The 14,315-nt window shown below is 53.2% G+C and overlaps 1 protein-coding gene across 8 annotated transcripts in view; it reads right to left on the reverse strand.

Annotated features, from left to right (window-relative positions):
• THRAP3 (thyroid hormone receptor associated protein 3) overlaps positions 1 to 14,315 on the reverse strand; it is a 257,145-nt gene that overhangs the window by 121,447 nt on the left and 121,383 nt on the right. The window lies entirely within an intron of this gene.

The raw sequence follows: 14,315 nt of genomic DNA on the forward strand, positions 1-14,315 counted from the left end.
CTTAGAATATTCCCAGGCGTCAGGCTGGATCCGGAAAGATTTTTCGTCAGCAATACCCCTTGCGCGTCGCTAGGCGTCGTCTGCAGCTCCGCGTCAGTCGTCGGCGTCGTGCGCCAGAATGACGGAGTACTTAGACGCCGCCCTCGCGCGCTGACGCCAGTTCTTGTACATAGCTTTCCGCGCCAGGAACGCAGAGCCATGCAAGAGACCGACACTGGTGCCAAAAAATCTAGGGCCCTGAAAAGGATAGCCTTAACCCTAGATGTCAGTTCGCAGAACGGGGAGGATGGGTGGGTCGGTGAGGAGTCTAACTAACTAATGTTTCTTACAGCTACATCGTTACCGAAGGTAAGTAACTTGTTCATCTGAAAGAAACACGTTAGTTAGATTCCTCACCTTAGAATAGATACCCCAGAAATACTAACCCCGGTGGTGGGTCTGCGAACCAAGATCACACCAGAAAGTCCTGGAGAACAGAACGGCCAAAGAAGCAGTCTCTCCGGACTTGGCTGTCCAGGCAATAGTGCTTGGCAAACGTGTGCAGTGAAGCCCACGTCGCCGCCTGACAGATGTCCCGCAAGGGAACACCCCGGCCCAGGGCAGTAGTAGCCGCTGTGGCCCGGGTGGAATGGGCCATCAAACCAACAGGAGGGTCCTTTTTTGCCATGGAGTAACAAATTTTAATACACAACACGACCCACCGCGAGATGGTCCATTTGTGTACCGCCTTCCCCTTCTTAGCTCCTACGTATCCAACAAAAAGTTGGTCGTCCACCCGGAACTGTTTGGTGCGGTCCAAATAAAAGGACAGCGCCCGTTGTGGGTCCAGACGGTGGAGCCTCGCTTCCTCTTTTGAAGGATGCGGAGGCGGAAAGAAGGTGGGCAACGTGACAGACTGCCCGAGATGAAATGGAGTCACCACTTTCGGTAGAAAAGAAGGACGAGGCCGGAGGACATCCTTGTCCGGATGAACAGAAATCAAGGGAGGCTTAGATGACAGAGCCTGGAGCTCATTGATTTGATTTGATTTTGGGTTTTATAGAGCGCACAGCTACCCTTGGGCATCCCGGCGCTAGTGATCACAGTCCTGGAGGGTGGGAAGTCATGGGGGGGGGGGGGGGGGTGGGGAGTGCTCAGGGGAAGAGAAGGGTCTTCAGTCTTTTCCTAAATCTGAGGTGGTTTTGTTCTTGCCTCAGGGAGAGTGGGAGGGCATTCCACAGTCTGGGGGCATTGTACGAAAACAGGCGACCGCCTGTTCTGGCCTTATTAATTCTGGGGACTTTTGCAAGGGAGAGGGAGTTAGATCTAAGTTGTCTGATTGATTGATGATGGGACACAAGAGGCCTGAGGATGGGAGGGCCTTCATTGTGCAGTATTCTATGGGCAATGCACAGGGTCTTGAAGTTGACCCGTTCCTTAACTGGCAGCCAGTGCAGACTTCTAAGGGCTGGCTTAGTAGAGTTCCTCGCTGCGGTTCCTGTGAGTATTCTTGCCGCCGCATTTTGTGCACATTGAAGTCTGTGGACTACAGAGACTGGGGCCCCCAGATATAGGACATTCCCATAGTCCAATCTGGAGTTCACCAGTCCCTGCATCAAGAGCTTCCTGGATTGAAGGGGGAGTAGATGGAGGATCTTTCGTGCCATCTTCATAAGGCCGAAGCACATTCCCGCAGTTTTCCTCGCTTGTGTTTTAAAACTGAGATCCTGGTCCAGCCATATCCCTAGGCTTTTTACTTCAGATTTTGGGGATGGTGGAGATCCCATGCAAGGTGGCCAGGGAAGGGGTGTGGGGATTTTATTTGGGTTTCCCAGAAGGAGTATTTCTGATTTTTCCCCATTCAGTTTTAACCGGGACTCGCACATCCATTGGTGCACTTTTTCCAGACAGCTGAATAGATTGGAGAGGGCGTTGTCTGATTGGTTGAGGGAAACAACAAGCTGAGTGTCATCGGCGTACATTATTGATTTAATCCCAAAAGGTTTAACATCCTCGAGGGGTGCCATGTACACGTTAAAAAGTGTGGGGCTCAGGGAGGATCCCTGAGGCACCCCACACTTGAGTGCCTGAGCCTTGGAGATGGAGTGTCCATCTGTCACTCGAAAAGACCTGTCTTCAAGGAAGGATGAGATCCAAGCTAAAGCGGAATCAGCCACTCCTATCAGTCCAAGACGGTGAACAAGGGTTGCGTGGTCCACCGTGTCGAAGGCGGCACTCCGGTCGAGGAGGATCACTGCCACTGATCCTCCTACGTCCAGTATGTCCCTAGCTTCCTCGACCACGGCTAACAGTGCGGTATCCGTCCCTTGTTCTGGTCTGAAACCTGTCTGGGTTTGGCGGAGGAGGTGATTGGTCTCTAGGAACTCAGAAAGGTGTTGATTTGCTACTCTCTCGGCGATTTTGCTAATCGCCGGTAGCAGTGAGATCGGTCTAAAGTTTGATGGGTCGGTGGGGTCAAGATGCGGTTTTTTTATGAGAGCCTTCACAGTGGCTTTTTTCCAATTTGCTGGGACTGTACCATTTTTGAAAGAGGCGTTGATCAAGTTGGTGAGAGGAGGGGCTATAGTAGAAGCAACTTGCTTCAGTTTACTGATCGGGGCTGGATCTGATGGGGCGCCGCTTTTGACTTTGTGCAGGACGTTGAGAAACGTTTCGGTGGTGATTTGGGGGAAGGAGAGCAACTTCGGGGTGTCTTGGGAGGCCGGGTGGTAAGGGCCTCTTAGTGCAATTGGCGCCACCGGGAGGGAGTTCAGGATTTTTTCCGAAAAAAATTCGGCCATCTGGTTGCATTTTGCGCCATCCAGGTCAGGTGGTGGTGGGGATTCCTGAATTTTGGAAAGGAGTTTAACTATCCGATAGGTCTCTTTTGCGGAGTTGGACGCGGCTGCTATTTGATCCTCAAAGTAGGAGGCCTGTGCCGTTTTTAATGCATTTTTGTAGAGCCTAATGTGGGCTTTATATCCACTTCTGTCTTCTGTGTTCCAATGCTTTCTCCATTGGCGTTCGAGCCTTTTGCCTTTCCGTCTTAATTCACGTAGTTCCTCAGTGAACCACGGTAGTTTGGAGGATTTCCTATTGGGAGGGAGGACTTTGAGCGGCAGGACTGTGTCGAGAGAGTCACTAATCCATTTATGTAATTGAATTTCGACTTTGGAGGGGTCGGGGTCGACTGTGGGTAGAGTGGAGGACAGAAGGCGTTCCCATAGGATAGTGTCCAGTTTTTTCCATGGGCGTGACGGGGCCCGGGGGCGAGGAGTATCCGAGATCTTCCCTGGAAGTTGGAATTTGAAAGGAACCAAGAAGTGGTCAGACCAGGGGAGAGGGAGAGGAGTTTGAGCAGAGAGTGGAGAGGTTAGAGAAGATGGGATCTAATAGGTGTCCTTTCATGTGGGTGGGATCATTGCTGAGTAGTTGTAGATTTAGGGAATTTAAATCAGTTTTTAAGTCTGTGGCAAGTTTATTGCCTTGATCATCGAAGTGGAGATTTAAGTCCCCGAGGATTGTGAAGTTTGGCGTCCCGCAAGCCAGTGAGGAGATGGCATCCATGAGTGAGTTTATGAAACACCCTACCTGTCCTGGCGGACGGTAGATTAACACCCCAGTAAGTGTGGTAGAAGATGGAAGGTGTAAGGAAAAAAGGACATTTTCGCTATCGAGAATGGGGCTGTCTTTGAATTGACATGCGAGGTTGTCGCGATAGATAATCGCGATGCCCCCTCCCGTGCCCGTCGGTCTGTTGAAGGTTTTAATGAGGTACCCAGGAGGTAGTGCTTGGATAATGTCCGGGTCGGAGCTCTCGGACAGCCAAGTTTCTGTTAAAAACAGAACGTCCAAGTCCGACTCAGTTAATAGCAGGTTAATTTCAGTGTGGTGTTTAGGTAGTGACCTGCAATTCAGCAGGGCCATCTCCAGGCACGCAGGTTCAGGATGGGGTAAGGGCGAAGCCCTGTAGGCGCAGTTTGGGCATCTAAGAGGCTCCTGTTCCGGGGTAATAGGTCCGTTACATCTAGTGTTTAACGGTTCTCTGAGTTGGTGCAGAGTTTCTTGTGAGTATTTGATTCGAGGCGGTTCGGAACCGGCCAGGGGTGTGGGCTCTAGGCTCGGTCTGGCGCGGACGGGCGCAGACGGGCATGCCTTCGGCGCTCCCGCTGCGCTCGTCCGCTGCGCCTCCGGTGACAGCACATGATGTAGGGGGCAAGGGGGCGTGGCCTTCAGGGGGCGTGGCCTGAGTTCTCGCCGGCTTGGCGTTTTCTGTCAGGGAAATGTTTCAGACAGCGAGTGAGCGCTAGGTCCGCTGCTCGCTGTAGTTCCAAATGAAGGTGAGTGCCCTGGCGCTTGCTGGCGCGTAGTGAGAGTAAAAACACAGAATTCAGTGACACAACAGTGAAGAGAGCAAGTTTTAAAAAACCTCCCGGCTTCCGCCTCAGGAGTGCGCGATCGTTGGGTTAAAGTCGCTTGTGCAGCGCTTTAAGTATCGCGTCAGGGGGGCGTGGCCTTCAGGGGGCGTGGCCTGAGTTCTCGCCGGCTTGGCGTTTTCTGTCAGGGAAATGTTTCAGACAGCGAGTGAGCGCTAGGTCCGCTGCTCGCTGTAGTTCCAAATGAAGGTGAGTGCCCTGGCGCTTGCTGGCGCGTAGTGAGAGTAAAAACACAGAATTCAGTGACACAACAGTGAAGAGAGCAAGTTTTAAAAAACCTCCCGGCTTCCGCCTCAGGAGTGCGCGATCGTTGGGTTAAAGTCGCTTGTGCAGCGCTTTAAGTATCGCGTCAGGGGGGCGTGGCCTTCAGGGGGCGTGGCCTGAGTTCTCGCCGGCTTGGCGTTTTCTGTCAGGGAAATGTTTCAGACAGCGAGTGAGCGCTAGGTCCGCTGCTCGCTGTAGTTCCAAATGAAGGTGAGTGCCCTGGCGCTTGCTGGCGCGTAGTGAGAGTAAAAACACAGAATTCAGTGACACAACAGTGAAAAGAGCAAGTTTTAAAAAACCTCCCGGCCTCCGCCTCAGGAGTGCGCGATCGTTCACCCGTCTAGCCGAGGTGATAGCTAACAGGAAAGCAGTCTTCAGGGTCAGAAGACGAATGGGACAATTGTGAAGAGGCTCAAAAGGAGCGCACATCAGAAAGGTCAGAACAAGATTCAAGTCCCACTGAGGCATTACGAAGGGGACAGGAGGGAACATGTGAGTAATGCCTTTGAGAAAACGTGAAACAGGGGACTTGAAGAGAGAAGGCTGATCAGGAAGCCATAAGAAAGCACAGATTGCAGCAAGATAACCTTTCAAGGTACCCAGAGCAGAGCCCTGCATGGGCCAAAGAAAGAAAGAGTAGGGGGGTGGAGCCAAGATGGCGACCGGAGCAGACGCTTGAGCGCCCGGCTCCGTCGGTCCGTGGCCTCGGACTACTATCCTGATGCCCATCCTCGCCGATTCTCGAGGTGCACCGTGTGCGAAGACGCGCTGACCGCGCTGCTGCTTTCCCGGAGTCTCAACCCGCCCGGATGCCCGAGTTCTGGGTGCTTTTGTCCTCGGCACTGAAACCCTGCGCCCTTACGGCCTTTGCCGGCCTCCTGGAAGCTCCGCAGTTACCGGACCAGCTAGCGCTAACCTGAGCCCTGCGGTCCCGATCTCGCCTCGCACCATGGATCGTTGCCGGATGAGCCCGGGGAGAGACGGCCGGACACCTTCTGCACCCTGTGCCTGACGGGCTGGAGCTGTGGGGTGGGCCCCGGTGCGGTGAGTCTCCTGCCCCGCTCTGAGGACCGAGCTGTGGGGGGCTGCTGCCCCCTTTGCCTATTGCCTAGCCAGCGGCGAGGGGGACCGGCGAGAAGATAAGCGACTGTCGGCCTTTCCTGTTGCGGCGTAGACCTGAGGGGAATTGACCCCTTGCCACGACCCCCCCCCCCCCCTGGCCATTGCACCGTATAGCGGCAAAACATGGCGTTGAGTGCCTGCTCGCGGCTGGGGGGTGATACTCCGGTCTCGCCCGCTGCCCACTTCGCCCTCCCTCTTCCGGACACCAGCTCCACAGTGCCGTCCCGGATTGCTGCCGATGTTGGGGCCCAGCTTCCGCTGACATGCGGCTCCGTTCTGGCTGTCCTGCGGGACTTTCAACTACAGATGTGCGCTGGCCTGCAGGCGCTGAGTGAGAGGTTTGACCCCATACTGTCGGCTGCGGGCCGTGAGCGCACTGTTTGTCATCCACAGGGCGTGGGTCCTCCGGTGCTCTTGTCCTCTTGCGGGGACGCAGCGGCGGTGTATGATTGTGCTACACTGGTGCCTTCATCTAGCGCTCCCGGCGCCCAGGGTCCACCGCTCTCCACCTCAACTGCGGATACTTTGTCCCCCTGGTCATGGCTGCCTGCTTCATTGTTCCCTGCCTCACCGCGTCCGCGAGGCTATCCTGCTGAGCGATACCTAACGGCTTCGAGGGACCGTCCGCGGTGGCCCACTGCTGCCTTTTTGTGGAACTCCTGTACCTTACTTGCCAGGTTTGGATTTTATGTGGTGCAACGAGGGACCTCAATCGATGGTCGGCGGCCATTTCGTGATCCTACTTCACCATCCTCTCACAAGCGGCCATCTTGTCTTTGTCTGCTCGGGACACGGGGCCTTCACGCAGGAGCTGGTTTAATCCCAAGCCCGCGATCGGGCCAGGGCTAGACTGACTTCTATCGCTATGGTTTATGGACGGGCTGGCCTGGGACTGGGACTGTATGTATGTTTTGCGCGCACTCGTCGCGACTTGTATCCCTTGCTTAAACTGTGGTGCCATGGTATCTTTGCATGCCGTTTTTTGGCGTAGAGGGCTCTCAGTGTGTGGGGGCCATAACTGGCTGATGGTTCGGGGCGCTCTGGTGTCCAGTGGGCTCCTCCCCACCTTCTTTTCTGTTTTCTTCCCTTCTTTACTCTGTTCCTACTTTCTCTCTTCTCTATATTTCGGGTTCATTGGGCGACAGGCACTATGCTGGGGGGGGGGTAGGCCGTAGCCTCCGCATTGGTGTAGGGTGGGGGGGTAATACTCTGTTCTCAATTAGTTCTATGGGCCTTTCTTCTTTTATGTCTCTGTGCTCTACTTTCTTCGATTCGGGGTCCGGGTGTGGGGTGGATCGAGTGGGGGCGGCTCTGGAGGGGCGCGTACTTGCTCATGTGACTATCCTGATATATCTCTGCACCGCCTCACTGATTGAGATTTTACTCCCATTGTTGTTCTTACTGATGTTGCTGCTCGCCCGTGTGGTGAAGCTATCTTGCGGACTCGAATCTACTTTGCTCTTATCCTTCATTGACTTTTTTCTCTGATAAAATTATCAAAAAACTTAAAATTAACCTTCACCTCTCCTTCCCCGGGTTTCAAAGATATCTCCAGTATGTGACTCATAACCTGTTGTTAATCCTGACCGTTGATGCACGGGGGCTGTAATGTGGGTATCAGTGCTTTACTGTATCGTGGCCGGCCTGACGGTTGTAGGCCCGTATTTGTTCTTTTAAGATGCACGAATAAAGGTTTTTAAAAAAAAAAAAATAAAAAAAAAAAAGAAAGAAAGAGTAGAACCTCAGAAAGAGGGGCGGAAAGAGGATCCACAGCCTTTGCTGGTCACCATGCCACAAAATTTGTTCCACCGGCAGGCATATACCGTCTTTGTGGAGGGACGCCTGGCTGCCAGAATGACATCACAGACTTCAGGAGGCAAGTCAAATGGCATCAACTGCCGCCGCTCAATCTCCACGCATGGAGGTGGAGGCTGGACAGGTTCGGGTGGAGGACCGTCCCCTGCTGCTGTGACAGAAGGTCCTCCTGAAGAGGCAGTCGTATCGGAGGATCGATTGACATACTGAGTAGCTCGGGATACCAGTACCTTCGTGCCCAATCCGGAGCCACCAAGATGACTTGGGCCCGGTCGCGCCTGATCTTCTTCAGCACTCTGGGCAGAAGTGGTATAGGCGGAAAGGCGTACAACAGACCGCAACTCCACTCGCGACGAAAAGCGTCTCCGAGCGAGTGCTGCCTTGGAAATTCCAACGCGCAGAACTGCTGACATTGCGCGTTCTCTTCGGTGGCGAATAAATCTAACCAAGGCTCTCCCCACTGCAGAAAGAGACCTTGCGCCACGTCCGAGTTCAGACGCCATTCGTGATCCATCATGCACGGGCGGCTGAGTTAGTCTGCTCTGGCGTTCAGAGAGCCCGCCAGATGTTGAACCACCAGGGTGATGCCCTGGTGTTCCAGCCAGGTTCAGAGGCGTAGAGTCTCGACCCCACCCCGCACTGTTTGTTGCAATACCACATGGCGGTGGTGTTGTCCGTGAACACCTGCACGACACTTCCCCGGACAGAGGGAAGGAAGGCTTTCAGTGCAAGCCGGATCGCTCTCAGCTCCAAAAGGTTGATATGGAGGTGAGACTCCGCCGGAGACCAGAGTCCTCTGATCTCTGCCTCTCCCATGTGGCCCCCCCATCTCAGGAGGGACCCGTCCATCACTACTACGTGCTCCGGTTGGGGTAGGGAGAGGCATCTGCCGCTGACCCAATCGCGGTCCGTGAGCCACCACTGCAACTGTTTCGCAGTGCCCTCCGAGATCAAGACATGGTCGGACAGGTTGCCTCGATGCTGGGCCCACTGAAACTTCAGGTCCCACTGCAGAGCCCGCATTCGCCACCTGGTGTAATGCACCAACAGGATGCAGGAGACCCTCAGCCCCAGAAGCCGCAGCACCAACCTGACCGAAACCCAGGATAGAGGCCGAAAGATGGGAATCAGAGCCCGAATATCCCAGACCCGCTGTTCCGGAGGATAAGCCCGGAACTGCGCCGAATCGAGAACCGCTCCGATGAAGAGGAGCTTCTGGGAGGGACTCAGGTGTGACTTCGGCATGTTGATGGAGACCCCCAGCAAATGCAGGAGGTCGGCCGTAGTCTGGAGGTGGGAGATGACTTGCTGGGGCGAGCCCGCCTTCAACAGCCAGTCGTCGAGATAGGAGAAGACTGGAACCCCTGATCTGCGCAGATGAGCTGCGACCACCGCCATCACTTTCGTGAACACCCGAGTGGCACTGGTGAAGCCGAAGGAGACCACGGTGAACTGAAAGTGCTCCTGACCCACTGTGAACCGCAGGTAACGCTGGTGGGCCGGCAGGACGGGCATGTGAAAATAGGCGTCCTGCAAGTCCAACGCTACCATCCAGTCTCCAGGGTCGAGGGCAGCCAGAACCTGAGCTAAAGTTAGCATCTTGAACCGTTCCTTCCGGAGGAAGGTGTTGACGCTCCTGAGGTCCAAGATAGGGCGTAGGCCCCCTTTGCCCTTCTTGGGAACCAGAAAGTAGTGGGAATAGCAACCACGGCCTACTTCTGGACCAGGAACGCGCTCGACGGCCTCTTTGGCCAAGAGGGCCGTAACTTCCTCCCGCAGAAGATTCAAATGATCCTCCGATATACGGTGGCATGGCTGGAGGGGTCGTCTTGAAGGGGAGGGAATAGCCCCTTCGGACGATTTGCAGCACCCACCTGTCCGAAGTGATGGAGCGCCAGTGGAGGAGGTGATGGCGAACTCTGCCGCCCACTGGCGTGGAATGGGCCTGAAAGCTCGGACTAGGAAGGCTTTGAGGCGGATGCTGCCGGGGTGGATGTGGACTGACCGGCGCGTTGTCCTCTAGAACCGCCACGGCGGAACCCACGACCGCGTGCAGGTTGGTTCTGCGGCCGGTGGCTAGGCGGACGCGCCCCTTCCTTGGCCACGAAAGGGGCGAAAGGCGGAAGCGTGCGGCCGAGAGACCCAAGGACGTGGCCGTAGCCCGGGAGTCCTTAAAACGAGCCAGCGCACTATCCGCCTTCTCACCAAAAAGGAGAGTGCCATCAAAGGGCATATCCATGAGGGTACTCTGGTCATCCCCCGAAAAAGACGTGGACCTCAGCCAGGTGTGGCGCCGGAGCGCCACCGTGGTGGAAATCGCCCTACCCAGCGAGTCCGTGGTGTCAAGTCCACACCGTATGGCATGTCGCGCTGCATCTCGCCCGTCAGCAAGTGCCTGGGAGAGACGTGTCCGGGCCTCCACCGGACACAGTGGCAGCACGTCCTCCACCGCATCCCACAGAGTGGGAGAAACGGTCCAAGAGGCAAGCGGTGTCCAAAGACTGCAGGCCCAAACTCAGGGAAGAGAACAGTTTCTTGCCGAACTGTTCCAGCCTCTTGGATTCCCGATCCGGAGGAGCGGACGGGAAGGAGGATTGGTAAGTGGAGGCCTGGATAACCAGGCTCTCGGGGATGGGGTTTTGGACAGGAAATTGGGGTCGCCCGGAGCAGGGTGGTGGCGCCAGGCCACGTTCTGATCCACAGGGGGAACTGTGGAGGGCTTGGACCAAGTGCCCTGCAGAACATCGACGAGGGCCTCATTGAACTGCCGCAGAGGCTCTGTGGAGCTTGCCGACGGTTGAAGCACCTCTGAGGATATTAGTCCTCACGGCCACAGTAGGCAACTCGAGCCCCCGGGCTTCGGCCGGCTTGCGCAGCACCACGGAAAAAGCTGCACCTTCCTCCGAAGCCACAGTCGGAGGAGAGATGAAGCCAGCGTCCGGCGAAGTGTCCAGACCACTGGCATCTCCCAGTTTGTCTGCCCAGTCCTGTGCAAGTTGACCCTGGAGGACCATAGGGTCCTTAGACCCCTCCCAGTCGCCCCCGTCATCAGATTCCTGATTAACAGGAGGAACGATCGGAGCCGGACGGTAAATGAAACCTTCATCCATCGGCGTCGGTTGCGGCCGGCGCCGTGCCGGCGTCGGGTCCAGACAGGGACTAAACCGGGGAACGGCGTCGTCCGGAGACGGCGCCGGAGGTGGAACCGGTGTCGGCGGAGGAGGCGTCGGGAGGTCGACCGGCGCCGACATAAATCCAGGCCTGGATCTCTCGGGGACCTGCAGCGTCTGGACCGAAGTCGTCGACGGCGCCAGGCCGGAGCCGCCGGCACGCGAGGTTGCCCAGTCGAGCCCACGGGGCCCGAAGGCGCACCGGCAGGCGTCGACGGCGGAGCCAGGCCCCTCATGGCCGAGAGGAAGGCACTGACCTCCGCCGGAGTCGCGTCAGTCCCAGGGACCGGTGGGTATGGAGACAGACGTGGCTCTGGCGGAGCCGCGGGGGTGGGACCACCCTGACCCACGGCCAAGCCGCGCGACCGGCGAGGGGAGTCCGAAGAGCGGTGTCGCCTCTTGGACTTCTTGGATCGCTTCGACTTACCCGAAGACTTCGAGCCCGACGAGCGATGATGATGACTGCGGCTCCGCGACCGGTCCTTGGAGCTCCTCCTGGACCGGGACCATGAGCGGCGCAGAGTGCAGAAGCTCGAGAAGCTTACGGGACCGCTCCCGCCTAGCCTTCGAGGTCAAGCCCTGACAGTCGGGGCACGACTCCGCGTCGTGGTCGGCCCCCAGGCAGTAAAGGCACCGGCAATGGTGATCTGTCACCGACATCAGGCGTCACAGGCCTTAAATCCAGGCATCCTACCGGCACCAGAGTCAAGTCGACAAAGACAAAAAAGAGTCAAAAAATTTTTGTCAAAAATTGACTAAGGGGTAAGCTCTTCCCGGATCAGCGCTGTCTGGCGCGGAAAAAAGAAGAACTGACGTCAGCGCGCGAGGGAGGCGTCTAAGTACTCAGACGACGTCATTCCAGCGCACGACGCAGACGGTCGCGGAGCCGCAGACGACGCCTAGCAACGCGCAAGGGGTATTGCGGACGAAAAATCTTTCTGGATCCAGCCTGACGCCTGGGGATATTCTATGGTGAGGAATCTAACTAGCGTGTTTCTTTCAGATACAAAATATTTTGCTGATGGAGAGTTAGAGGAAAGCCATGTTACCTGTCCTGTTTCACAAGGAATGCACATGAGATGTAACACTAAGTCTACATCTGGCTTTAGCATAATCTACTTAGATACACCTGGCAATCCAACTTGCAGTTCCAGCCTTCGAAATAGCACTGCCCCAAGATAAGTGGCTGCATGAAAGCCACAAAATTGTGTTTTTGAAATATGGAGATTTGTCTACATAGTACATGATGGCATCTGTGTGCAGTTTGTTGGGCTAATGGTGGTTGATACAGAAATAATTAAGAAAAATCTGCAGACTGACATACAATGAATACTTCTAGCAAGAGAAACAGATGTGTGCATAATATTACCTTTCCTGTACCTGAATAAAAGGCTCTATAACTGATGAAGAATGAAGTACACCTTCTCTGCTGAAGGAGGCAACAGCTTCTAAAAGACTAGCTTTCATGACAGAAATTGTAGAAGAAAATTACATTGGCTCAAAAGGTAACCAATGAGCTTAGCGAGGACAAAGCTGAGCTGGCATATAGGTATAAGCTAACCCTGCCTTTTGTAGGTGTAAAAGATAGTTCTAATCAGCATTGTACACACAGCCACCAAACTTTCCTTTTAATCTCCTAGCATGCACGAATAGTAGGTTTATTACTAGTAGTCAAATTGTAATATATCAGAAGCCAAACAAACTAAGCGATTTGACATTTGGATGTAGTAGCATCCCTTGAAAGGGTGAAGAGATGAAAAACAACCTGAAGCATCCTCAAAATATTACACTCTCCACAAATCAGGCAGTGAAGAGATCAAAGAAATAAACGCCTTTCTCTTTCCAATAAAAGTTGACTAGATTCACTGCACTTAATTATCCAGCCTAGGGCACAGATCAGTCAATACTCTGACTGTCCGCATTAACTGCAAAAACCCTCATCCATTAACCCAGCCTCTTGCTTCATCATTAGGTTCATTCTCAGTTTGGGCTGGGCTTTTGCACAAAGTGATCATACTATTGAAGCTAATTGAGGTGTTAGTCTAAAAAGGGGTGTTTGAAAAGGCAGTTCTCTCGTATTCTGCTGTTCCAAAAACAGGATGGCGATGTCATTTTTTTCTTTATTGTGACCTTCCTGTTGCAAGAGCAATTAAAAAAAATAATAATAATAAAAAAGGAGTGAGCTAAAAGATAGTCGACAAAATGTTTCTATTCTGTCCACTGTTACGCACACCAGGGCCAATGGCATTTGTCAACACATGGTCCATGCAGTGAAACAAACACTTCCGTCACCCAGCCAGTGAAGTGTTACCACAACACATCGGAAATAATCATCACCCTTTTATTAACTTACTACAGTGAAGGTTCATAGAAGTAAAAACAAGCTTCACAACAGGCCACTTAGAAACGGATTCATGAAGAAGTGACCCAATGTTGTTGTGTAAACACAAACATCTTGTATTCGAAAAATGTTTGCTGCTGCTTTTTGTAATGCACATGCACCATGTGTACACAGCACATCATGCAAACAAAAAAGCTCGTTACACAATGTAAATGTCCACTACTGCAAACCAAATAGTGTACTACTTAAGTGTCCTCAACGCAAGATAAAAAATTACTTTCATTTGGTTGTGTGACACAAATGGACTGCATTCCTTCTAACCACCACTGTCCACAACAGAAGATTCCCTCTTATCAATATGCTTGGTGCACCATTTTGCCCCTGGAACCAGTCAGCTGCTAGGAGACCGGTCACATGGGGAGCAGAGATGGGAATTTGTTTTTGTCACCACACGTCATCGCATGTGGAGTTAGTGGCATGACAAGTGAGGCGGACTGTTGCCAGTGTGATCAGGAACAATACAGTCTCCGAGCAGTGAATGTGCTCAGAAAGAAAGTGAAGGGGGAAAAAGAAGCTATTCCCTGATTATTATTTTTTTTTTTTTTAAACGTAAACAGAAATATCCTGTTTGAGGGAAGCAGGACTAGAAAAAGTCAGTAGTACTAGATGACAGATGTTTTAGATATATTTAATAGTCTCAAAAAAGCATCTATATATGCTAGAGGTGTTCAATACATGTGATGCGTCATCAAGCTGATGTAGACTATTAAAGCAAGAGACTCATTTTCAGATAAGCATAATACAATAGAAAAGGAGCATTTCTCAACCAATCTATTGAGTGGGTGTGCCACTGCAGGAATATACAGATGGTGTTTCTCGATACAGCAAAATCCCTCATAGCCCAGAGGGGCAGTTATAAAAGTCCTATTCAATATAATCATTTGAGCTTTGTACATGGGTGGCTAACATGAACACCCAGCATTGCTCCATGAAGTGCAGTACTCTTGATCTTTGAGCAACTTGGCAAATTCACACACCTTGTACAGAAAGATAGTCCTCAGACTTAAAATGAGTCACCAATTTGGTTGCGTGCTTGCAACGTCTACTGCGGCTATGATAATTCAAAGTTTTAATCTTCCTAGATCCAATATATAGCGCTCAGCTTCATGGGCAAACAATCATGTATAT

The sequence above is a fragment of the Triturus cristatus genome, chromosome 3_2, assembly GCF_964204655.1.
Source record: "Triturus cristatus chromosome 3_2, aTriCri1.1, whole genome shotgun sequence".
Classification (NCBI taxonomy): Eukaryota; Metazoa; Chordata; class Amphibia; order Caudata; family Salamandridae; genus Triturus; species Triturus cristatus.